Here is a 26,759-nt window from a genome sequence, read left to right as displayed (position 1 = left end):
GTGCCATTTACTCCCAAGAAAACATTAATATAAGCAGTTGAGCTATAGATTGATAAATGCATCTGGAGCAGAAAAAGCTGAAAGAAAATTAACCATATCATATGCATCACATGACATGCCATTAGGTTGAAATTCACCAGCTAGATTAAGCTACAGATTCAGCCTGCAAGAAAAACTGACTTTGTTGAATTGTACTGGCTTTGTATTAGTCTTTCACTCATGGCTGATGGAGGTAAAGTAATATATTTTAAATGAAGACTATAAATCTTGAATACAAGAAATTTAAACAGAAAGAATAATAATTTAAAATCCTGAAGACCTGATCTTGTTTGGTTCCTTGATAACTAAAAACATTAACCCTGGGATGAAATTTCACCATCCAGATAGTCTTCACTTCCTTTCCTTCAGCTATTTGTTTTCATTTAGAAAGGACCAAATTAAGGACTCATTTTTCTCATAAGAGGTGCATCATCTAAAATCTGAATTTTCTTTCCGCTACAAAAAAAAGGTAAAAAATTTCCATTGATTCTGGTGTTGTTGCCCAACACTCTTAAAATACCTTAACAGAATGTGAAATAAGCTGTTAAAATGTGTAAATAAAGATATATGTAAATTAGTTATGACTCTTTTGCAAGTCACAAGTCATCCTCTGGGCATCTGACTTGCTTATAGATGCACAAACACTGAAAAACACTGAGCTCCAGTGGAAGTATCTGTGTTTGCTAAATGCTAGAAATTGACATAATTATTAATCTCAAAGGGCATTGTCACATTTTTTACCATGTCTATAGCAAGGCTGGGGCAGAAAAATGATAAAAACATGAGTATCAGAAGCAGTTATACAGTTTAAGGTGTCCATGTACTTTTTGGAGCTTCTAGAGATTGATGAAAGTGTATTGATGTGATAGAAGCATGGCTCCTGGCACAGGTGAGTGACTAAAATCTGCCATCCCACACATGCTCACTCTCTAAAGTCAGCTGACGTTCACCAAGCACATACTTCTTGTGGGATTTCTGAGAACCACAGAGGTGTGAAGCCAAATGGAATTTCAGGAAATTGTGTTTTTTTACCCCCCTAGTCCTGTTTCATAGCAATGAGCAGCTTTTCAAGCAGTATTTTCCACACTCTGTTTTTTAGTTGAGTAAATGTTTACTCAGATGTTATTTTCAACTGGGATGCTACTTTAACGGTGATACATCTCAGATTTAATACTTCAGTGGCGACAGGACCAGCCCTGTGCATCCTGAAGTGAAACAGAATGCTATATGCATCTCTGAAAATGCAATTAAGCCTCAGTGAGGCACTAGGCTTTCCTAAATCATGTTTTTCTCCTTCATGTTTTACAAAAGAAGATCATTGTTCCTATGGAGAGCAGACTTGTATCTCTATCGACCCAGCAGGCCTGTACAAGAAACCTAAATTGCCTCATAACCAGCTCATGACCTCAGTGCCTTTTAATTATGTGGGTTTCCCTGTGGCCTTTAGTTAACATAGACATGTGGGGCAGGAAAGGGGGAGCTTACACCCCACATAGAAGAAATACAGGCTGTGTATTCATATGTACAGATCTTGTGTCTTACTTCTGAAATGTGTACCCTACATAAATTCAATAGAGCTTATTTTCGAACTGCAGTACTCTGGTTGCCAGCCAAGAGCAGCCTAATTGCCCCTCCCCTGCTGTGGCTGCAGTATCCTGCACACACACCTAAGCACACTTGAGCCTAGGTAAATCACACAGCAGCAGCAGCAGGGAAAGAAACACCTGAAAGGAAAATATGTGGGCAACCAGTTCAACCAGCTCCTGCTGAGCACTTGGTGCTGCAGCATAGCCAGGATGCATGGTCAAATCCCACCTAAGTCTTCCTGGAGATCATTTACATTCTCTCCAATTGCTTTACTTCCTAATAGAAGGTGTTGGTACTTCTTTTCATCCTTAGATTCAGACTGAACTAGTTTGTACACATAGAATGAATGAGTGGATAGATAATCCCAAAGTACTGTATTCAAATGAGAATACTCACCAGCTATTCTGCTGAATTAGGGTTGTTTATGGCAACATCTCTCTTCTTTTGTTATTAAGGCATCCTATCAGGTATTTATTTTTGCTGTTTAAAAAACTTCTTTTTTGCTCCCTCTGAATTTCCAAAGTAACACAGAGGCACACATCAAATTAACATTTTCACTTTCTACAGCATTCCTCAGACAAGATTTCTGACTGTTTAGTGACCATTCTAGCCCAGTTTCATCACTATACCTTTCATTCCTCTTAGAATCTTGAAGCAGAAACTTAAAAATCTAGGGGTTTTGCTTTCAAATTTGCCTTATCAGCTTAATTCAGAAATAGACTTGAAAAATCAAATAAGTCTACCAAGGTCTAGAGGTAGCTTCCTAAAAACTGAGTTCACATCAGAATTTCTCCTGTATGACTCCTATTTACCTTTTAATGATGGGTGAAATGTTACTCTTTGACACTTTCTGTTAGTTTGTTGGCTGTCCTGTGTATCTACATTTAGGGGTTTTTGTTTGGGAAAAAATATTAGTAATTATCTTTAATGATATAAGAGGTCAAATATTTCCTCCCCTCCCATTAGGATCTAAGGAAGGGTGTCCATTATATCCATCAAAATCACTGAAACTCTTTCAACTCATGTTTTTCTTTCTTCCTTGCCCTGTGTACCACACTACTCTTGAGAGTGACTTTGGTTGTTCCCCTGCTGTGTTTCCTGACTGGAGGATGTTCTGCCAACCATGGACAGATAGCCCCCTCTGCCAGCAAGTGGTAGAAACTCTCCCTGCAACTGGAAAAAAAAAAAAAAAACCACAAAAATAAATTGCAAAATCCACACCTACTTTTCAAAATTATTTTTGAAATAAACATCATTCTCTCAATCTTTTGTGGACATCCTTAATTTCCAAAAAGTTCTAAAGCGTATTCATTGCCTCCATTTCTCAAACTGTGGCAACAACTCTTCTGAAAACACACTTAGAGGATTTCAGCTGTTTGTGCAAGGTGACTGTCAGAGCACCCAGTGGTGAAAGGATTCTTATAATTTTCCCTGGTCCCTAATGCAGGCATAATATTCAAAGCAAGCTGCAGACACACCAATAGTGAAAATCTGGTGAACCACTTACTCTTGACTCACAGGAATGTTGAATGCAGAATATCCATTAGTTTCCTGACAATGTGGATTATTTATAGGTAAGTCTGATAGCACCACCTATTATTAAGGTTGCTCCATACTTCCTATTCTGTGACCCCTGGTTTCAGTCTTTTTATGCTTTTGCCACCTGGGATGAATTTTGCATACTGATGCCTGTCTTCAACAATCCTTGTTGAAAGTTCAACCCTTTCAGGAGCAAGATTATTAAGAAACACAATGTTTTTGTTCATGTTTTACAGGAATCTGGGAACCTCACTGAAATTTTTCATTATCTGTTCTTCTGCAAGAACTTGAGCTTTGGCAAAACAGAGTATATTTTTTGTTTGTATGTAAGAAAATCTCCCAAATATGGCAAATTTATGAGCACATGAAGGGAGGAAAAAAGACACTGACAAACAAAAGAACACACTTTTCATATGAACTGAAAAAAGAATACCAAAATAACCCAAACCACTGAAGATGTATCACCAGTGAACAGTTGCTATTTTTGTATGAATCATTCCTTCCTAATAATACATGTCCTAGCCCAAGGCTATGGAGAAGGGGGGGAAGGCTTGGTTTTCCCTCCTGGAATGGCTGTTCTTTGGTGTCCAAAAGAAACAAGTTAGTGTAGTACTGGACTTGAGCACATTGCCTGAGACTGAAAGCAGAGTGGCACTACTAATGCTGTGCCACTGTTTTCAGTGGTGATGTCAATTTATCTACTGACAGAGAAAAGCCTCTCTGTTATCTGCTGCTTGCACCCTGAGCAATTCTGGGCTTTGGGTCAATTAACACATTCTTCCAGGCTGAAACAATTATACAATTGTTGGTTTCAACTACAATAAGGAATGGAAGTGCCAACAGCAACCTGAGACATTTTTCTGATCCTACACTGAAGAGGACTACACTAAAAATGTTCCAGATTTGATATATAAAACATGTGCATACTTAGAATTGACTGATGACAAGCAGGTCTTATTCAGCCAGGTTTGCTTGTCAGGAATATGTAGAAACATAATAATACCCGGCATAAACACAGTGGAGTACAAAACAACTAAAAGATCCAATCCATCCGGGGAAGCAAAAGGGAATGAGTTGTGATTCCTTATGCAGTGTTCTGCCAATGCCAATCAAAGCTCCAGTGCAATTGCAGCTCAGCTGCCTTTGACACCTGGGAGGAAGAAGTGATCTGTGCATGTGCATCCTCCATAGGAAATGCTAAGGGTCAAACACTACAGCTCTCTAACATTGACTTCAAATTGCAAAAGCTATCTCCAAGGAAAATTCCAGCGAAGAAAAACAGTTGAAGAGTTTTCTTTTTAGTTGCTATCTGTTGCTGTGTTTCCAAGAGTCAAGCAAATAGACCTGACCAGAGGAATTATACAGAAAACCACAGCAGCCCCAAACACACCAAACATCTGGATAGCTTAGTCAATATATGTCTTTACAGGCTTGAGCAACATGGAATAACACCAGGGATGCAAAGGCATGTCAAGAGTTTCTATATCACATCAGGTTGACAGAAATCTACAGAGGAAAGACCAGCCTGCTGTCCCCATTCAGAAGAGTAATCAGGACACTTTTGCAATGCCCTTACTGGCCTACTGCCTATGTTGGAGTCATCCAGCTGTCAGAGCATCATGCTGCTCCTGCTACAGCCCTTCACGGCTGCCAACTCCTGAATTACTGGAAAATTACTTGGCAAAATGACACGGGAATAAAAGAGAGAATCCCAGAACCTTCCCCATCACAGATGAAAAGGAATATTCCATTGCTATCTGTGTTCTCTGCTAAAGAAATTATATTAGCTGACATTACCTCATTTGCGTATCAGTTTTTAATAGTTCTTATGCTAGATGAAAAAAGGAAATTGCTGAAGACTGCCACAAGTGAGCTAAAGGAACTTGAAGTTTGCACAAAATGCATTGACTACAATGCTACACTTTATTGCTTGTGCTCTTTCCTACATCCAGTTTCATTCCAAGTGGCAACTCAGTTTTCAGAATTTCCCAAGGATTTGGGAAAGCAGCAGAGGTTAAAGTAGGGAATGGAACAGATGCCTCAGGCAATCAGCCCAAGCTTAGCTGTTGTAAAAAAAATCTCCACAGCCAAGTTAGGTTATTGAACTCAAATGGCCCAAAGAGAGATTTGTTGAGCTAGTTTGGTTTAAGGCTGTGCACCAATATTGAACTTCAGTGGAAAATGAACAATTAAATGGTGTTTCTCTTAAGAATGCACAACTGTAAGATTCTGCCAGCCCAAGATTTCAGCCAAATTGTCCCCTTTTCAGGAGGTACTTGCAACTTCTTTCATCAGTGATGTTATTTTTAAGGCATTTCTACTCTATTACTTGTCATTATTTCCACTGCATTGCTGTGGAACACTTATGAATGTTTTAGCATCTGTAATGACTTGTTATGTCTTCATCCTTAAAACTTTCTTGTGCAGTAAACAAATGCAAGAGCCCTGATAATAAGTTTAACCTTCTAAATGTGTCCACAGGAGGAAGTCAAACATGTTTAGGCTCCTATTCCTTAGCTGATTTCTTACCAGATCCTGAGCAGTAATGAAAGGAACATACTTATTTTACTATTCTTCAGAAGGATTTCTATGTTTTTAAAAGTTTCACCCAGAAAGCACTCTGAAGTTACTGTCCTTTTGTGATGTGCATCTGAGATGAGAGACGGGTTCTACCAGAAAACTTACAATCAAAACACCAGGAATCACACAGAGAAGCAGAAGTGGAAGAGAAGCAAGACAGAATGAAAAATAAAGCCATTGAAGTCAGATGAAATTCTTCTTGGCCAATGATTTTTTTCATGAGACATTTTAAGGGAAAATATTAAATTCTGTTATTTCACTAGCAGTACCTCTAGTCTCTTAAGTAAATATGTATCATAAATACATTAGTAATTATAACAGCACCGCACAGCAGGTATGAATCAGTGTTCCAGGAAAAGAAATAGGACATGATAAAAAAGTTATGCTGAGCTGAGGAATTCTGAGTTCCTCCTTTATGCACACATTCTATTGCATCTTTACCTATCATATCTTACATATCTTACATGTTATCATTGTAACTTCAAGGTATTTTATCAAGCTTGCAACGCACACAAAAAGCTTAACAAAACCAACCAACCAACCAAACAAAGAAACAAACCCAAACAAAAAAAAATACAACCCAACCAGAATGTCTGGATAGTCTTCTTACAGACCACATTCATCTCGTACAGAAAACAACAAGTTCCTTTCCCAGACAAAAGTACAGAAACAGAATGGTCATGACAAAAATCAATGAAGTCATAAGCAGACTTTTCAAATCTTTCAAGTTATTGGCAGCCCAGAGAAGTTTTTCACAAGCTCTATGTGACACTTCTAAGTCTATTTTCATGAATATGCCTAGGCATAGGATAGGAATTCAGCCAGGATCTCTGGAGTGCATGGAAAAATAGAAAAGTTGCTGTGAAAGCCTGCAGAGAGTGTGAAGAATCCAATAGCAGGAGAGCTTCAGAATTAGCATACCTTGAAAAGTAACTTCTGTCAGATACAATATGCCTTTTTGTCTTTTATATACATAGGAAGTTTACATATTAATGTTTGTATGATGGTAAATCGGAGGACTGCTTCATTAGATTTGAAGGAGCACTTCTCCTCAGGCCAGGCCTCTGGTTTGACTCAGATTGAATTACAAAGCTAAACAGAACAGGAAGGATCTGTGCTCCTAATTCTGCTTGATAGATCACTTTGTCATTTTCAGATGCCAGATTGAAGATAGCCGCCTCTCCCTTGGCAGAGAACAGCACTTTTAAGCTCCAGGCTATCAGAGAGAGCAAGCGCCCACAGTACGTGCACAGACTGACAGTTGCATTAAGATGTTTCCTGCTGCTTCTTTAAAAACTTATGGCAACCTGCTCATTATTAGCCTTCTGTACTTGGAGAGAGTTAAATTGGGTGAGATGAAGTGGAAGTCACAGCTGAAGGTGCTCTGGGCTGAATCACAGCAGAGTAACCACGCACCTCTGCAGATGTGCTGACTGGGGAATCATCCTATGAGAATAGAAACCAGGTTTAGTGGAGATTATGCAGAAGGAATGGGAAAAGTCTTCAGGAAATTAGTTTTTTCCCATTCTCTCTGAATCTGAGGGGATCTAAAGGCACTTCATTATCATAACTGTTTCATGTTCAGTTATGGTTGTTGAAAGCTCTTCTCTTAATTTGCTGTACAACTCTCAAATTGCTGATTAGGGAGAAAAATAGACAAAATATGAAGGCAGATCTGAGAACACGTGGAGCCCATAAATGAAACAAATTCATTGCTTGTTTTCACTTATCCCTATTTAGTATTTGTAGGGGGCTTTTGCTTTCTGCAATTTATCAGGTGCAAGCTGAAAGGATATAAACCAGACTGTAGTCAATGTATGTGTCTACACACAAACCTATCGGCTGAAGTCATGCAATACCATCCCCAATATGGAACTACTGAATCTAAGACACACAGATAAAAGCCTGAAAATTCTCCCTGCTACATCCTGTTTTCTAGTATACTAAGCCACAAAAAAATAAAAAGGAAAAAATTTGGAATTAAAATAACCAAGGTAGAAGGTTTCAGGAGTTTTCAGGCAGTTAGTAACAAGGTGCTATTCTGCTGTAACTGCCTGATCAATAAGCAGTGCACGGGCCTCTGGGGCTCACTGGCAATGAAGCCTCAGATATTTGTGATACACTGCTGCAATAACATGTTGGTCTTGCACAGGACCTTTCCCATAAGATGGATACAAAGAAGCGGAAATGGTAAACTTCACAGGCCCTCTAGAGGTAAGGTCAGCATTACCCACATTTGACAAGTTTTGTATAACCTAAAAATATTGGAATAATCATACCTAACCCTCACTGAAGAATTTCCAAGCATCTCAAAGCACTTCAGAGATGAAGTCTGGCATTTCTGTAGAGACAGAAGCAGTGTTCCCAGGCTAAAGCTGAGAATCTAGTCATCACCAACCTCCCAACCTTGTTCAATTTTCTAGTATCTACCCTTGATAAATCTTACTGTAAGCAAATTTATTCACTATGTCTTAATAAAACCTTAATTTTTCAAAATATATTTTTAATTCCTTAAGGTAGTTATCATGCAACACAGATTACCTAGGAAAATAAGACTCATAAGAAATAAGCTGTTCATACGCAGGAAGCTACAAGAACTAGCACTAAAACACATGCAGCAGCTGAAGAAAGCTCCTTTCCTTGTTCCAGTCAGACTGTTAACTAGGAATCAGATCAGGAATTTTCAACTGGGGGGCTGAAGGAAGAGAGAATTAAAATCTTGCTGATTTGAAATACACCATTGTCTCCTGAAATTCCACAGGAACAGCTGGAACATGCAACTGCTCCAGTTTAAAAAATGGAGAGGAGATTCTATCTCTAACAGTGAATAGACATGAGTAGATAAACATAAAGTAAGGTGCATGAACCAGACAAAAAGAGAACCAGATCAAATCTACTTTGTTCTATTCCCACTTTTTCTGAATTCTGACTGTTGTTATAGGAGCTCAGACAGCTGCTCATGACCCTGGTGGAGCCACAAGAGGTTCAGCTGTCAGAGCTCACATGACATCTAGGCTTTGAGAACTAACCATGGAAGCACAGGAGAGCAAGCACTGGTTGGGTGACCTCCAAAGGAAGAAAAAGATGGTCTTATGTTCAGCAGATGAATTTTATTTAATGATTTCTTAGTCCTTTCCTAGATTTTGGACCATTTGGGGAGGAGGTTGGGGGATTTTATGGTAAAGTGTAAAGGAAAATATTAATGGAAATTTTACCTTTCCTTACTTTAAATCATTCAGTCATTTCAAATGAGGTTAGTTGTATAAGATAGAAAAACTGATCTAGATGAACAAATGTGTTCTGCCCTAATCCATCTGTGGTGATTTCCACTCTTTTGAAATACACAATTTAGTCCTCAAGAAAAAATCCTCAGTGAAGTCAGCATCCTCAACAGGATCCTGAACTTGTGGTAAAGCATCTGAGCTAAAACTCATCAATAAGAAGTCCCAAGTTTCATCTTTACACTTAGCTAGACATCTTTAAATCCCACAGTGCAGATAAGTTGGTTTTTTGGGTTTTTTTTCTTATCTTCTTTTATTTTGTTTTACTTATCTGGATGGGTTTTGTAATACAGATGAACATGTGGCAGCACACAGATGCTGTTTCTAGCACAAAAGAAGGAATATCAAGCCAGATGCCAGGGAAGAGATATAGGCAAAGAATTACTAATTTTCAGAAAAGCAATATCTGTTTACATATTGCAGAGATTTGTTTTGACTCAAAATACATGTGGGAAATTTTTAGACATGTATTTTACTGAGAGGCTCTGGCAATCCACAGAAACAGAAAGCAAAAGGCCATATCATTTCATAGATCAAGGCTAGTCTGAGCATCTGATAGACAAGTATATGACAGCGGTCCCTAGGGAAGACCAGTAAAGATTCATAACAGTTTACACATGGTAAAAGACAGAAATTGTGTCCATTTTCCTAGTTTCCACATTTATTCAGATTACATTATCCAAAAGGAAGAGGAATCCTACATTTGTCATTAGAAATGCTATTCAATTATAACTAAAATATAATAATTTTTAACAGCAGAGCTATATTAACAAATTAACAGATCAAATTAATAACAGTGCAGTTGCTGGAGGGCCAAGGAATGGAACAAGCATAAGTCCTACAGTAATCACTTAATATATCATGAGACAGTAGGAATTCTTTGGCTATAGTATTTTCAATAATTTGCTCAGCTGTTCTGCAAAGATATGCACCAGGTACTTTAGTGGAAAAGTACACATCTTTATTATAAGTTTTCTCTAATATGCTAGTGCACTGGGACTTGGTCTGTGCCTGCCTTTCTCATCTAATTAAAAAAAAAAAGGAGATGATTGATTGAAAATGGAAATGATTCCTAAAGTAAATTGAAGCCTCTGCTGTGCTTTGGTATTTGTAAGCAGTAACTGGGAACTGTTGCGTTCTTGCCATGAAAGAAGAAAAAAGCGTTCCATCTCAAATATGTGCTCAGCACATCAGAGTTAGTGAGGGCCTCCGCTACCTGGAGGTTAGTGCTGCACCAAAAAGGCAAGGCAGCACAACTGCCCACAAGAAGAAAGTTACCACTGGTAAAGGAAGAAAGGTTGAAGATGACAAAGGTTGTCTTCACCTTTATTTGTCTCCATTTTGGTTTCCAGATTAATCCTTGGAACAAATTCTAGGGTTTGTCTATTGTTTACAGTACTAGTGTCAAAGACTTTAAGAGAAATTAGAAAACCAGTTCACTGTATTAAATGGAATATATTAATTTGACTAAGTGTAAGTGAAATGACACTTGGCAGCAGGAGGAAGACAACTTCTGCACTGTCTGTTGCCACAAGAGAATCCTCTGCCAAAACTCTCCAGAAAGATGTTAAAAGCACTACATCACCAAAAGCTCACACTGGCAAATCATCACTCCCCCTTGAACCATCTCTGTCCCAAGGACACCTTCTGCCCATGAAAGCTGTAGTTCTGTGTGTGTTAACCCTTTCACAGACATCATACATTCAGCAGGAGACACAAAGCGTTCATAATGCAATGTGGCTTGCCCTTAAATTATAGATTGTGCTTTTACTGAATGAGCTTCATTTTAAAACACACAAAACCATGGACTCACACTCAGTGCAACCCCAAATTTTACACAGCTTACTCATTTATTTGTGCTGAAGTTAGATTAATATAAACACACAGGACTTGTTGAGATAAAACCCGATCCAACATCTAAGGTTTATGAGTGATATTTTTTTATGATTCTTAAACAGAAGAATGAATCATAATTCTTGACCAGTCCACATCTGGATTTGAATTTCATGCATCTTTTAGAGTTCCAAAACAAAGCTAATGGATGCTGCTGTGACTCATATTAGCAATCACATCACATTAAAAAAATTCCATTCAAGATGGAGTGCTTGAGCTAGAGGGCAGACTGCATCCCCTGGAAATTCAATTCCTTTTTCTCTTGATGAATGTTATCACTTTCTTTATTTCAGTTTTATATCATTATATCGACCTGATCAACTGAAGCTCATTTTAAACCAGATCAAAACTGCAATCCATTCTTCTTATGAAACTGAGAATGAACATTATGAATGAAAATCAGACTGCATGACTTTAAATATCATCCAAACACAAAAATCCTGTTGTTCTCATTACCTCTTTGTCCTTTTCTTTCCAACCAGTAGGTTCATGAGACATGATTTATCACAAACCAGAAGCTTGGCATAGCCAAATTTGCCCCAAATGAGCAAATGCAGTAAATCTTATCCTGAATATAATGTATTTTTACATTAGCAGGCACACACACCAGCTGCTGAACAGTGTGAGAGACACACAAGACTTACCCATAACAAAAGGCTAATCACCCTGATCAGCCTGAATACCTGGGATTCTTTTGTCCTGTCTTTAGCATTGATTTAGTGAAAATAATGTCTCAATTTAAATACCTGTTAGATAAATATATATATAATTTTATATGTATATATATATGTGTGTGTGTGTGTGTGTGTGTGTGTGTGTGTGTGTGTGTAAAAATGTATGGCTTTTCTGTTTTGCTTGAACTTATTTGTGATGCCCACCAAATGCAAATAATGAGATACAGTAGGTTTCCTGCATGACCACGCTAAGACCACGAGGAGAGAAAAATAAAAACTGATGTCCTGGAAGTCAGCTCTTTGAAATCACAGAATGATCAGCTTGGACAAGACCTTTGAGATCATCGAGTCCAACCCATTCCCTAACACCTCAACCATGGCACTGAGTGCAACATCCAACCATTTTTAAAACACATCCAGGGATGGCTACTCCACCACCTCTCCGGACAGACCATTCCCGCACTGTATCACTCTGTAAAAAACCTTTTTCTAACATCCAACCTATATTTCCCTTGGCACAGCTTAAGACTGTCCTCTCAGTCTGTCAGTTGCTGCCTGGAGAATGAGAGCAGACAACCTTAAGCTTGAATGCAGGGTCAGAGAACAATTCTTTTCAATTGGAGAAAGCTCCTGTCTGGTGGAATTCTGAGTGTCTCTCTGGATGGAGGCTCCACAACCTCTCTGGACCGTGGGTTGTTGCCTGGCTACATTTTTTCCTTGATATCTCACAGGATTTTCCCTCATTGCCATTATGTCTGCTGCCCCTCATCTAGCTCCATCTTCACTGCAGCCTCCCATTGGGTAGATCCAGCCCTGTCACCGAGCTGGGATAATGCCACACAGCCAGGTTGTCCACACCACCTGAGTGATTTAATGCATCCTACAGCAATACAGCTATGAAACATCTCATGAGTCAGATACTCTTCCACCTCTTTACATTTTCTTTTATAGACTGCCCTCATTGTCAGCACCCAACCTGGCTACAGATATTTGAATATATTAACTTTGCAGGAGTAAGAAGAATTTATCTGGCATGTGCCCAGATGTTCAAGCATATATCAGATTCTGAGTCTGAACCTCTTGTCTGTATTGACACTTTTAATAAGATTTAAACTATAAAATTGGACTTCCTCCTAAGTAACCCATAAGCAAATTTTTTCTAATGTCAATTCTAGAACAAAGAGACTATGATATAAATTGGCAGCAGTATGCTAAAAATTAGATCAAATATTTCCAAGCCTTTGAGAAAACATTTTGTTAGAAAACTCAATTTCAAAAATTGTTTAATAAAAATCTATATTTATTTATCATTCCTTTTCAGGTTGGAGAGTCAGCTCTGACACTGTCTCTGAACTGCCTTTCCTATTTCTACCTCAAATTTCATTATATCACAAGAGCGCAGATTCAGAGCAGATGTTAGCAGGCAAGAAAATCAGCTGACTCAGTGAAGAAGTTATGCCTGTTTCGTAAAGGACTGAATTTAGATCCACAGGCTCTCACTGGCAAAAATCTAATGGTGCCGTCTGCCCATTGCAGCCAGACAGAACCATCCTAGTGAGGAGACACCGAGAGACATCATATTTCCTACAGTGGGAGCAATCTCCCCTGAATCTCCACATGGTCAGCAGTGTGCCATTAAAGCCACTTAGGATAACAAGCCCTGTATAAACAGATTATCCAACAGACAAGTTTTGTCAATATTGCTTCATCTTCTACAATGCAACATTTGAATGCTGGTTTAGTGTGGCAGAAACAAAACTAAAATCTAGAAAATCTAAACTCTTTGAACAAATAATGCTTATTATGGAAAATAATATTCCAATAATTAACTCAGCTTTTGCAACTGTGACAGTATTTCATAGGTCTGGTATTTGACAGTGAGAGAAATACTGAGCACATGAAAACATGGACATAACCTAAGTGAGGATTTTGTACAACAGGAATTCCTATAATTTTTTTTCAAGCAGAAAGAAGGAATTCGGTTTTCCATATGCTCCTGCTGAACTGAGCTGACCCTTACAACACAGCTTGCTGAAAACAAACTCCATTGCTCAACATCTGTAGTGCAGCTTTCATCAACACAATTACCGACGTCGGTCGTACCGTATTGTTGATCAGCATCTGCACAACACCTCTCTGGGAAGCACGGGGCTGTCTGCATTTCCTGCAGCACACCCTCTTTAATCCACTTTGTGTGAGGCAGTGAGGCCTCACTCTCTCCTGGCAGGCTGTGGGGCTCCCCTTGGCCACACCACTGCTCCCAGAGTGGCTCCAATGCCCTCCATGGGGCTTCCCAACATTCCCAGTTGTTCTGGGCTGCAAGGGGCTGCGCAGCTAACAAAATAAACCTCTCTGAAAGCAAACAACTCAGAAGGCAGCAAACTGCTGGTTGTTGGCAGAAAAACTGCCTCAGAGGCAGAGGGGTGGGATTCTTCCTTTTGCACCTGGAAAAAAAGTAGACAAATCACTGCCTTCATGCTCTCTAAGTTAATCATGCCCAGCTCAACAAAAATGGGTTAAATCACACTCATATTATTGACAGAGAAGAAATCCATCTGTAGCCACTAAAAAATACACAAACTGAGTGTACCCTATGTTCAAAGAGCAACAGACTTGAACTGCAGCTTTAAAATTCTGAAAGTCACAAAATTTAAAAAAATTTTTTAAAAAACTTAAAAACATAACCCCAGAATTAAAATGATGAGCTACATTTAATCATATTTAGAATTATGGTCTTCTTAAATAGATCACTTCAAATAATAAGGCCTAAAATATAGAGTGTAATGTTCATTGTAGGCTGTAAAATCATGAAATTGAAAGTTTTTTTGAAGAAATTCAGGTACTTAAATAAATGCAGAGTAATTTTTCAACAGAAGAAAAAAAAATCATCAGCATCTTTCAAATTAGCAACCACTATATATATATTTTTATTCAAAAAGAGGAGGAAAAAGGAGATGTCATCAAAGTTTTGCTGCAATATTTTCAAAGTAAAAATACTGACGCTTTGTTTCAAGGCCAAATTTGCTTCCATTTTAACACCTGAAAATTAATGTAAAATATTTCACTTTTGATTAATTATTTGAAATAAATATCCTATTAATTTCATTGGATTTTAAATCCTTTCATGTCAGTGTAATGGAGCATTTCACTGGCAAGGAGGAAGTCCCCAGATTACTATTTTTCTAAATATAAGGAGGGATTATTTGCTGCATATTTTACCAGTCATTTTTCTTTATCCTTCCTCCCTCCCCCCACCATTCAACTTCCATGTACTTAGATGGTTTCTCACACACACTATCAAAAATATAGAGCACACTTAATTTTAGGTGTTAATCCAAGTAGAGTCTGGGTAGTGAAGCATAACAAAACTAGAACCAGAGGAAGCATAAAGCACTCTTAAAAGCACTCAGTAATTTCACTGCTCTGCAGAATGACTGCAAGGCCCAGGTCTATCAGCTCTCATCCAGATGATGTTCTTAAATCAAGGGCAATTTTTTTCTTTAATTTCAACAGGAACAAGCCTAGAGCTGTACAAAATTAGAAATTATGGATTTCATGTAGATAAAATTATCTACCAGCTGTTATGTGGAAAACTGTAAGATTATTGCAGTGGTACCTACTGGCCTTAAAACACTTACATTTATTAAAACATTACCAAGAGATAAGAATTGCAGTCAAAGTCTTGGAAATTAAATTTAGACACAGCAAACATACACTTCTTAGATGGCCTAAATGGCCAAAGCTTCCCAGAAGCTGAAGAAACCACGCTCACATGCACAGCCAGCATATACATTTTTCATATGGCAATGCTACATGAAAGATATAATTGCATAATGCATACTTATAAGTGTACTTTATACATATAATGCTATATAATGCTTTTTGAATGTTTTCCATTTTAATAAAAAGGTACGGCACAAGCTACTGTGTTCTGTAAGATATCTTTTATGAACTAAGTTTTGCCTTGTTTTATTTGTCAGTATAAAGAAGAAATGTGGCATAAAAAATATAAAATTTGAATTTTTTACAAAAAATTAGGGCAGAGTTCATGCACGTCCTACAAATAAAAATATGGACAAAGAGAGACCTTTAACTACTCTCATTTCTCTAAATAGCTAATAATGAGTTCTCAGACAAATTATTTGTGTGTTCCACCACTCAAAGTAGAACATCCCATTTTGCCATCCAGACCACTGTGCAGCATTCACCCATTTGGCAGATATTTTTCACCACTGCTGCTGAGCTCAATAAACCTGACAGTCTTGTGTCCACAGAATGGAAATCATAGATGAAAATGTCTTTCTTTTGACTGCCTGCATGAATTATAAAACCTTCATGGCAGGTTTTCTTTTAGGGTCTCTCTCTCTATGACAAAATCTGCTCACATAGTAGGGTAAGTCCCACAGGACCATCCAGGGCTTCTGGGCATCAAACTGCAACTCAGACAAGGTGTGGTTACATTAATCTACCTCATTTCAAATAATAAATGCAAGTTCCTGTCAGACTGACAGGACATGGGTGTTGCAAGTCCCATGAACTGACGCAGTTCTTTGACAAAATATTTTAGGAGTCAAAGCCAAGCATATGCAAAGTCAACATAACAGCTAACACCTAATCAAAAATTTACCAGAAACATCACAGAGAAAAGTATTAAAAACCTGTTTAATTCAAACAGTGACCTTTCCTAGGATTAGTTCAGGCCCTTAATATTTTATATAATTTCATTTTTACCTGCCTTTATTCTGCTCCCTTCCATCAGCATCAAGGGCAGAAGCCATGTGGCACCACTGTCATTGCCACATCATTATCTGCTGCAGCAGAAATACAGCAATAAGCAAACAAACAAACATGCCTAGTTTGTTTTTTTTCTCTGACACCACCACAACAGAGGGGGAAAAAAAGCCCCAAAGCAATTTAGTCCATGAATATGGCTGCTATCAGTTACCACACTGGAAATGTTGTGGCAGCTTTCCTGGCCTGTTTGTAGAAGTGTGTGCTTATTTTTACAAGGTTCTCCACCAAGAACGAAACACCAGCAAGCCTTGTGTCTCCTGCAGAGTTGATTGTATTAGATTATTTTATCTTATTGACAGAGGGGAGAGACAGGCTGGGTGTGATGAATGGCTATTGTTATACCCTACCTGACCACCCTGGCGCCCACCCAGACACGCAGCCTGATGGCAATCAGGTAGCCTGACTCATGTGATATTTGACAAAGGATAGGTCAAGATCCTTCCCATCAGTTATCAGGAAAAGCCTTCTGTCTACTTGCAGTAATACTGCAGTGTTACTTTTACCACTGAAAAAAAATGTGTGGAAATAAGAACAGTTTGCAGGTTTCTCTACTATTGTATTTACACTATTAAAAAGGAAAATTAAGCACTTGGATTGGAATAAATGGCATCTCTCTTCTGTCAGCACAGCCTAGCAAACACATATGCTTAAAACAGACCGTGATCTTGAGCATCCCCGACACAGTGAAATGTGAGCATCTACAGTTAGGCACCCTTATCCGTGCTCAGCTGACTAAACTACAAGCCTGCTATAAAACTTGTGTAGAACTGACTCACAGGGAAAATTATAGAAGATACCACAAACCTTAATACAAATACAAGTGTTTGCTGTCTGAGGTATGTAGCTGCAGCTTGAAAACTCAGAAATGAGAGCACTTCTGTTGTGATAGAAAAAATTCCAGGAACTGCAATATGGAACTGCACATAGTGAATTACTGATACATTATAGTAAAAACCTTCTTCTAACTCTAAGGACATGAAATAAAATACAGAATGATGAGCAGTAAGTGCATCTGTAAGACTAAGTAACATTGTAATTTTGGACTATTTAACCTGAATATCCAGACACAACTAATCTTTCCTACTGCAGCTATAATCTTGCACCTTTTTTGGAAGTATTGTAGTACCAGACTAAATGATACCTTTCCATTCAGTCACACAACCAGTGATGTAAACTAATTATAAAGAGAACACTTTCCACATTCAGGGGCAGAGTCACATCTAGCTCATGTGTCTTATTCCAGTACATTAAACCTGTTCAGTGTGGAAACTTAATGCTTCTAGGCAACTTTTCTTGCCTTCACCATAAAATTAGACAAACTTTTTGCTACTCTTTCTGTATAGATTTCAGCATTTGTCAGTTTGCCAATAATAACAGCAAGCAACTTACTACAATAATTAATATCCTTTAATGATTTATTACTAAGGATTGTAATTGTTTCATTTTTCTGTAGAGAGGCACATAGTTTCCTACTCTTAAAGCTGGACTTGTTGCTAGGCAGCAAATAAGAACATCATCACACACTTTGGAAGGTCTTGCCAAAAAAATTAGGATCTTTTTTTCTTTTTTTTGACCTGAGTCTAATAGTGATACTTTTCTATTCCATAGTTTGGTGGGTGCATTGGAATTAGTTCATTTATAACTTGAGGGTCTTATTCTTTTTTTCATTCAAGAAAGTCATATACAACTACTTCCCATCTCTGCAGGCTGAGGACAAAGAAGATCAGTTGTGGAGAACTACTGCTAGCTAGCTCAGTCAAAAAGCAATGCCTGTTCATCAGCATGCACAAACACAATGTCACTGGACAACTTTTAACAGAGCAAAAATCCCCCATGATAGCCAGCAGGCTGAAGGGCACAGGACCTGAGCACAAAGCTTGCTTGTTATAGAAACCCTGGTTAGCCAAGATTCTGATTTTCAACCCTTGCAGGGTGCACTGATGAATTTAGTAAAGGTTGGGGTGGAAGACTTGGAGCTTATTCCAATCTGTAATTGCACAGATGCTTGGAGAAGTTACATATCATAATTATACCACCCTATATGATGTAGGAGCTTAGGGATGTTTAAGCAGCAACCTCAATATCATGTCCCTCCAGGACAGCAAGTGGAGTAAATCATCTCTAGCCTGGCACTTAACACATCACAGCCACAGAGTTCTCCAGCACAGCTTTATTGCCCTTTATACATTATCAGACAGGTAAGAGACAAATACTTCTGGCAAAGTCTACTGTGATAGGCAATATGACAATAAATTTTCTTGTCATTTGCTATTGGTTGTCGTGCAGTTTGGCTCTATGAGAGTAGCAGATTAAAGTGAAGACCTCCAACAAATGCAGTGCCTTGAAATGGGGTTTCCTTTTTTCCATTTCTGTAGCTGAAGCAACTCCCTGTCCTACACCAATGGAAACAGCAACACACTATTGAAAGAACTTGCCCTTTTCCAGGGAACCAACGTGTAGCTTAGTGTCACCTCTGAATACTGGCCCTGTTCAAACACAGCTTTTGAACACTGGTGCAACAGTTTGCATTTGTGCTGAGTGAAGGCCCTTCAGCTCCAAGCAGGAATGTTCTACACCCACTTTGCACTTTGTAGGTGAATGCAAACACACAGAGCCTAAGGCAATGGGGCAGTGCAAACTCATATAACTGGTAAGCATCCAAGATCTAAGAAACTTAGAGGAGCATGATGCTGAACTCCATAAAAATGGGTAAAACAACTCTTGTCAATCCAAATTACTTAATATAAAAAATATTTTTTGTCATTAAAATTCATACATTATCTATAGAATCTGTTTTTAATGACCATAATCCCATGAAAAGACAATAAAGACTCACTATACAAACCTTTCTCCTAATATTTCCTAGTAAAAAAAAAAAAAACCCTAAGGCTCACATTACATATTTTATAAATCATATATGTCACCTTATAAATATCCTCACAATGCAGTAAAACTGCATTCAGTGCAGCAATTTCAGCAGTTAGGGACAGAAAATCACCATTTTTCAAATTATGACCTGAGGTTACAAGATTTCCCATTCATGATTATATAGAAAATAGGTAATTACAACAAACCAGTGAACCAAACATTAGTCCCCTAAAGCATAGATTTTTATCATCAAAATCTATATCAGTGTAGAACATCAGCTTTATTTTTTTCTTCCTGGAAAATTACTGTTGATGGCTTATTCTTACAATTGAGCTACATTCACATTAAAGTTAAGTGGAAAAATAAAGCGTTCATGTATATTTTTGTTCAAAATCACATTTCTTGCAATGTCTGTCTTAATCAGAAAATGTTGAAGTCAAATACAGAGCTACACAATCAGGTTTATATTTCAAGTTTAAGATTATTTCTTGGAACCTTTCCCACCAGATAAAAAGGTTTCTAATCATGGTGTCAACTAAGATTCCCACATCCTCTGCTTCTGGAGTGCTTTTGGCTTTGCACTGATAGTCTGGGTCCCAAGGGAGAATCACAGATAACACAGATTTCTATGCACACAAGCAAAAGCTTCACAAACATCACATCATGCTGCTGCCAAACAGGGTTGTCAAGGAGCTCATGTGACACACAGATGGACATAGCCATAGCCAGTGACAACACAGGTAAATGTACAACCCCTTATGATTAACTAACAGATGTATGTTCAAATATATTGCTCATTGCAGATAAATATTTATACTCAGCTTTGGAAGTGGCATGTGATAATCTTGCTACTCAAAATACTAATTTGTGTATATTCTATCCATATTGAGCAGATCAAAACTTGTGTCTTGTCACTACAAATGCATATTTACAATGAGATTTGAAAATATTTACATCCAAATTATCACACCTCTAAAATCCCTCATTAAGAAAAATTACTTCAAAATCTCCACACAGGTTGCTTACAGTCTATGTTACTCACTGCAGGTGAAAAAAGAACATTTATGGTTCTATCTCACACCAGAAAGTTTTAGGCTGTGACACTCACAGGCTCAAAAATCTTCTGTTTCAGCAGATTGAAGAACTGTCCGGATTCTTAAGATGACCTTTACGTGTTAATGAAAACAACAGTAAAATAAATTAGAAATTAAAAAGTAAATCCAGCATTGACAAGAAATAAATGCACAGGGAAACGTTTAGATCTTTAAAAATTAGTTTGTGCCATTTTCATTCCACAGCTGATAAGCAGGGGCTTTATCCCTTTGATTGACATGACTCTTCTGCTTAAAAGCATGCTTCCTACTTCACCTAGAAAATGTAATTTGTGAGGTATTTGATAACATAAGGCACAGGAAAACAAAAAAAAATACTATTTGTATCTTCTTTTTTGGATATATTGCACTTGGGGAAAAAAAGTATTACAAGCTTAAAATATGTACAGTGCTGGTTATAACCAAAAACTCTCTTTGAGAAATTTACAGGAAGAGGTATGCTTTTGAAACAATCATATGTATAAATAGTTAGCAGACATGATGGTATAATATTTTGCCTCATCATTTTCTATCTATTTGTTTAGTTTAGGAACTTAAATTTCTTTAGGGAAAAGACAAAAATGAAAAAACCCCTGAACTTAAAACCAACCATTTTGATTCAATTTAACTAAGAGATAGAGGGGAAAAAAAGGGGAAAAAATTACAGTGATAGAAAGACTTGTCCTTTAGTACAAGATTGTTTGGTTCTGCCTGTCCATGTTACATAGCATCTGATGACAAGCTCTTTAACAGAGCTATAAAACATGCTAACAGTGCTATTAAGATTACTTATACCATCTCCCAGCACAGGCATAAATGCTCTTGGCACAGTCACATTTTGTACCCGCCTAAACCAAATTTCAAAGAAGCTGCAGATAAGACATGAGAAGTAGAGAAACAGACATTCCTTTGCAGCCTGGAAAAATCCAGGTGGATCCTCTTCCATTAAGGAAAGACATCACCAAGTAGGGTCATAAGACACAAAGACATGTCAGGCCCTAAAAGAAACAGTGCTCCTCCAAGAATGTGAGGTAGGTACCTAAATAATGGCTAGAGTTAGAGGACAATTCATCAGAAAGCATTCTAAAGATAACTGGGGAGTCACAGATAACTGGTAGTGTACAGTTACTGCTGGCTGTGAAACAAGGAGGAACAGTGGTTAATCCCCATCCAAGCAACAGTGGTTGATTCTTGACTGTGAACCTCAGAAGCAAGCAGAGGACACTGTTTAAATCAGAGAAACCTCGAGGAGCTCAGACAGAGCCTCCTAAGAAAACAGCAGGCAAAATATACCATTGGCCTATGCCCAGCTGCCAGAACTGAGGACACCAGATCTTTTCCAGTTCCAGGTACCCTGCTGATTTCTACTTTAACTTCCAGAAGTGCCATAACACAAACTGATAGCTCAGCAAAAACCTTTCCTCTGCATCCAGAGATAATCAAGAAGTAAAGTAAGTTATATTACAAACAAAAAAATAAAGACTAGAACATCAAGTTTGGGAGAATGGAAAATTATTATTACTATTATTATTATTATGGTCATAATTAGCATTATTAATGCTAAGTCCTCATGCTGCTTCAACAGATTTCTGGCATGCTTTAAACAAAGTAACAGCACATATTAATCTATGCATTTCATAGCATTTGCTCAGGAACAAAAAAAAAAAAAATTAAGAAAACTGAAAGTGTAATAAGATATATTTCTCTGAAAACTCAAAAAAAACCCCTAGAGACTCCACCGACAAAAAACTTATCAGCTGACCAAAAAGTTGAAAGGAATTGACAGGAAAGTTGAACTTCAAGATCTTCTACAATTTATTTTAACATTTATTTGAGGAGTGTCTATTTAAAAGTATACTCTTTACCAAAGCCTTAATAAATACAAATTTTGAGTGTACTTCATGCCTCAGGCCTAAAGAAAAAGTAGTTCTAGAGCATAATTGTTGTTTCTTAATAGAAATTATTTTTTCAAACTTAAAATTTGCTCCAGTTAACAATATAAAATTATTAGGTTTCAATAAACCAAGATATCTGAAAATTCTGGCTCAAAAGAAAGCAAACCAACCAACCAAAATTAAAACAAAACAAACAAACAAAAAGCAGCCAAGAAAAACCCCAAACAAACAAAAAACCCAAAGGAGCATTGAATTCACGGCATTTTTCTCCTTTTCTCCAATCCTTATGTCGCACAGTCCCTGAGTAGAATTTAAAGGGATTAAAATGCATTCCAAATCTTTCCTTTGAACAATTTCTATGGCCAAAATGTTATATGTTCCATTCCTATGGGTTCCCCAATCCTTTGTGATTCTGTTTTGTCCCAGCAGAGTGCAGATGTTTCACTGAGATCTACTGCAAACAGATCTCACAAAATAGGACTATATATCATAATAAGTAACTCAATATAAGAAGAAAATGCTGATAACACATTGTAGACCCATTGCAGATAATATCCAAGCTTTAACCTTTTATATGAAGATTATACAACTACTGTGTACTTTGATGGGAAATACACTTTAACCTTGAAATAAGTATCTTAAGCTTGTCCACCTGCTCTCTTTGACTCACTCTCTGCAAATAGCAGTTCCTGATAAAAATGAAAACATGCTTTTGCTACATGACTTCCAGGAGAGTCTCTAGATCAATTAGCATTTGTATTATCATTTCAGGAAGTGATATATAACCCTAGCCACTTTTTGAGCTATCTCTTGGAGAGTCTCTTATCCCTCTGTCAACTCACATTTGTCTGCTCATGAAGTTACTGGAAAGAATGACTCAACATTAATTCCAATTACAGCAGAGTGAAAGTCCATTCATAAATATTGCCTCTGACAGACTTCATTTGGCTTTTTGAAGCTGACCTTGATTAACCAGCACACACTTGGTATGCCAAAGATAAAGAATCAAGAACTTGTAACATTGCTTTAACTCAAACACACAATATTTCAGGGGAAAAAGAAAAAAAGTTCACATTAAAAAAATTAAACAAGATTTCAGTATATTAAAGCAATTTCCAGCAATCATGCCATCTTAGTAATATCCTTTACAGTAATCACCTAAGGAGTACTGGAGATCCACTAAAGGTAAGATTTCATTCATTCTGAGGCACATCTAATTGAATCTTAAAGTACCAGTATCAAGGGTTTTTTCCTTTGTGAATGCCGGCAGAAATGTATCGGCTCAGTATTTCAAATATTTATAAATTATTCATAATATAAACATAGTTTGATGGAAGTCCAGTTATTCTAAGAACCAGTTTGAGGGTATGCAGTGCACCAGTCTCCAAAATATAAAAAAAATTCTGAGAAGCACATAGGTATACAGCACATGCCGTATAGACAGAAGATTCCCAGAAAATGAACAAATAGTCTTTCTGTGTGAGATGTGGGACAGCAGATGGTGATAGCTTTTCTGTAGCATTAGCATCTTTTCCCTGATTGTCATAGTGCCTCAGGGTTCTTTGAGCATTTAACAACCCAGTAAGATAAGGTGAGGAACAAACACAAGGGGAGACTAAAGTCCAAACCTGAAAGTATTTAAGAGTATAAAGATTATTGATTACTAAAGTCATGGGGGTTCAGGCTTTTTGTTCTTTTGAGAAACAGGCCTAAATGATTATCCAAAGTGGCAAGTAAAGTTTGAGGGAATGAACTTCCACCTCTATCTTCTGTGCCAGCCTACACAATCACCCCTTAGATTCTTGGTTTATTTTGTCTTCATGTTTTGAACAGCTGCAGCTGCCAGAAGATGAGGTCATGTGCACCTCTTCCCAACAAAAAAAAAATTGTGAAGACAGCTTTGGTGGAACTGTCAACTACAAAATTCATTTGACTCTGTCCTAGTGTACAGGGCAGGATAAATACTGTTCAGATGATCCATAAAAGGCAGCTAAAAAAAAAAAAGAAAGCCACCAACTTCGAAGAGGCTTCCACTTTTTAAACACAAATATAACCTCAGATTCCATGCTGTCTTCATGGTTTGGCTTTTCAAGTTTATGCATGTCACAGTTAGTTATCTGAATTGGATTATGTATTGTAAACCCATCTTGTGTGGCCACATTATAAGAAAGGGCTTTTAATGCCAACCATGAGACAATCTCCACTGCAGTCATAGTGATAACTGTACCATGCTTACTTTCTGCCCAAAATGTTCACTGATACCTTGCAGCTGTTGAGTCAAAATATATTTCAAAATAATATATTGGTTAATTTAATTAAAACTTCAATGCAAGATGTTCTCAGAAGACCATATGAAATCACAAACAATAGAATTCAATGACAATATGCTGCTGAGCTAATTGCAAACACATCTAAAAAGCCCTTTATCCTAATTTAGTGATAAAATCTATTTCCCAAGCTTCTTTCAGTCAGGTGATATTTTCTGCTGAGATGTATCCTGTGTGTAAAGCCAATATTCACTAAAAGCAATTACTGGTGTTGCCAGAATAAGTACTGAGGAGCAGTGGGGGAGCCTGCCCAGTCTGGTTCAGGATCTTTCTGTCTTGGCACTGGGTGTTTGCTCTGGAGGGGGTTACACCCCACTGCTGCCAATGGGCTAAAACCCAGCGCACATTTTGCCTCCAGCAGCAGGGAGCAGCTGTCTACCAGAAACATTAAAGGAAACTGCTGATTGCAATACTTAAACAGCAAATTAAGCCATAAGATTGAATACAATCCTCCATAAAACAATGGATTTGGCAGCACGGGCCCTGCATTCCGCCTGCAGCAGTTTCCATGGCTCCACTGGTGCATTGCTCCTCAGAGAACTCCCACACCTGCCCCCTCCTGCCCTCATGGCACGGCTGTGCTGGCACATCCATCGTCCCCAGCCGCCCTCCTTGACAGCACCCTGGTGTGCCATGAGGGCCAGCAGTTCCCCGGGACCAGAAGCCCAACTCTGAGCCTGCCATGACAGGGCCCTCACCATGCTCTACCTCATCACCTCTCTGCCAGGGCTTCCATACCAATCTCCCAACACCGTGGCTCGGCTGTAAAAACGTTGACAGAGGCCCCAACCCCTGCCCAGAGAGGAGCCGGGAGCAGCCTCCCCTCACGGGGCTGTGGCGGGAAACGCTCGAGGAGGCGATGGCTGCGATGGGCCTTGGCGCTTCCCGCCGCTTGCAGCTTTGGCGAGTGCTCCCTTTGGCTGGGTCATGGACAAGCACACAGGAGGTGCCTCGCTGTAAGGAGTCAGTGAGTTTTCCTGCCTACCTCATACCCACCATTCCCTATCACACACATTCTCTAACACACACAGTCTCCTCCACCGCCTTCTCCCGGTCTGAAAATTAGCACTACTGCTCTGCAGATAAACTCACTTTCTTACGGCCTAGAACACAGCCAACTGAACAGCGATTTCCATTTCTAAACAGCATCTTAATGGCCTTGTGGAAAGCACCTTTCCCTTAAGGTAGTTTGTGATCCTGCTGTCACAGGATGCTATTTGTTTTCCAGAACTCCTCATGCTCCTAAGATGGCTACTTTATCAAGGCAGCACTGACCCTCCGTAAGGCATTTTAGTTCCTCTCTCCTTATAATATTCATGGGCAATAAGGTACAACTTACTTCTCTGTAAATACCAATTTCATTATTTTTAAACTCCTAACACAATTCCTTGCTGATTTCCCACACTTTGACTGTGATCTTTCCCTGCATCTATTTTAGATCCATTGTGTATTCTGCTTTTTATAGGAAGCAGAGCTGCTAACATCCTTAACGTAGCTCTCTTTCCAATTTTCACGCTCTTTGACTCTAATTGGCTTTCTACCAGCCAGCAGTCATACCACAAGAACAGACTTTTTACCATGAAGTATCTCAATTGCCTTTAGGTAATTCAACCAGACAATATAAACGCCTCTTTGAACAATTCAGCAGCTACCATGTAAATATCTTAATTAGTGACTCAGTGGAGGATTTTCCTTCACTTTAAGGGCTGCATTGAAAGGTGAATCTCTTTTTGTTTTAAAAGCATTGGTTACCAAGTCACAATGTTGTCTTCCCAAGCAATATGCAGTGATGCAAATGATACAATTGCTTGGCCATACCCTTGATGAAAAAACCATGAAGCAATTGAATATTGTCATTTTCCTCTCCTCTTTCCCTAGATTGGCCCATGTCAACTCAAGAAAAGTCCAGATCCCATCCCACACTGGCGTCAAGAAAAGCACACCAATTCAGACTTTGACTTTAGTTTCCAACTAGTAGAAACCAGAAAATGTATTAGCACTTTTCAGAGCCTTGCTGAAGCTTACCAGCAGTCAGCTTTAGTCAGGAATTTATCTAACAGAAAAACTCCCAGCACTAACAGAAGAGACATTTCACAGATGTTTGTCAATTGATTAACTATGCAGTTGCAATGTAATAACCCCATACATGTGATTGGGGAATTGTAACTTGTAGCTCTTCAGCCGTTTGACA

The 26,759-nt window shown here is 38.3% G+C and overlaps 1 protein-coding gene and 1 long non-coding RNA gene across 6 annotated transcripts in view; one reads left to right on the top strand and one right to left on the bottom strand.

The window, feature by feature from the left end:
- The window catches only part of RET (ret proto-oncogene), a 220,916-nt gene extending 195,444 nt beyond the window's left edge, over positions 1–25,472 (bottom strand). The window contains exons 1-2 of one of the 5 annotated variants that reach the window (XM_086899679.1): positions 25,285–25,332; positions 20,364–20,421 (exon numbers count right to left, since the gene is read on the bottom strand). The gene's annotated coding sequence lies outside the window, so the exon portion shown is untranslated. Of the gene's footprint in view, positions 1–20,363; positions 20,422–25,276 lie in introns of all 5 variants that reach the window. The other 4 variants (XM_086899683.1, XM_086899682.1, XM_086899680.1 and 1 more) reach the window with 4 other exon arrangements.
- Positions 24,847–26,759, top strand: part of LOC147651934 (uncharacterized) — a 36,119-nt gene continuing 34,206 nt past the window's right edge. The window contains exon 1 of the long non-coding RNA XR_015289791.1: positions 24,847–25,471. This is a non-coding gene — a long non-coding RNA (uncharacterized LOC147651934). The remainder of the gene's footprint in view (positions 25,472–26,759) is intronic.

The sequence above is a fragment of the Cyanistes caeruleus genome, chromosome 8 (assembly GCF_971803275.1).
Source record: "Cyanistes caeruleus chromosome 8, bCyaCae1.hap1.1, whole genome shotgun sequence".
In the NCBI taxonomy this organism is placed as follows: domain Eukaryota; kingdom Metazoa; phylum Chordata; class Aves; order Passeriformes; family Paridae; genus Cyanistes; species Cyanistes caeruleus.
This window is presented reverse-complemented; position numbering and strand designations above follow the sequence as displayed.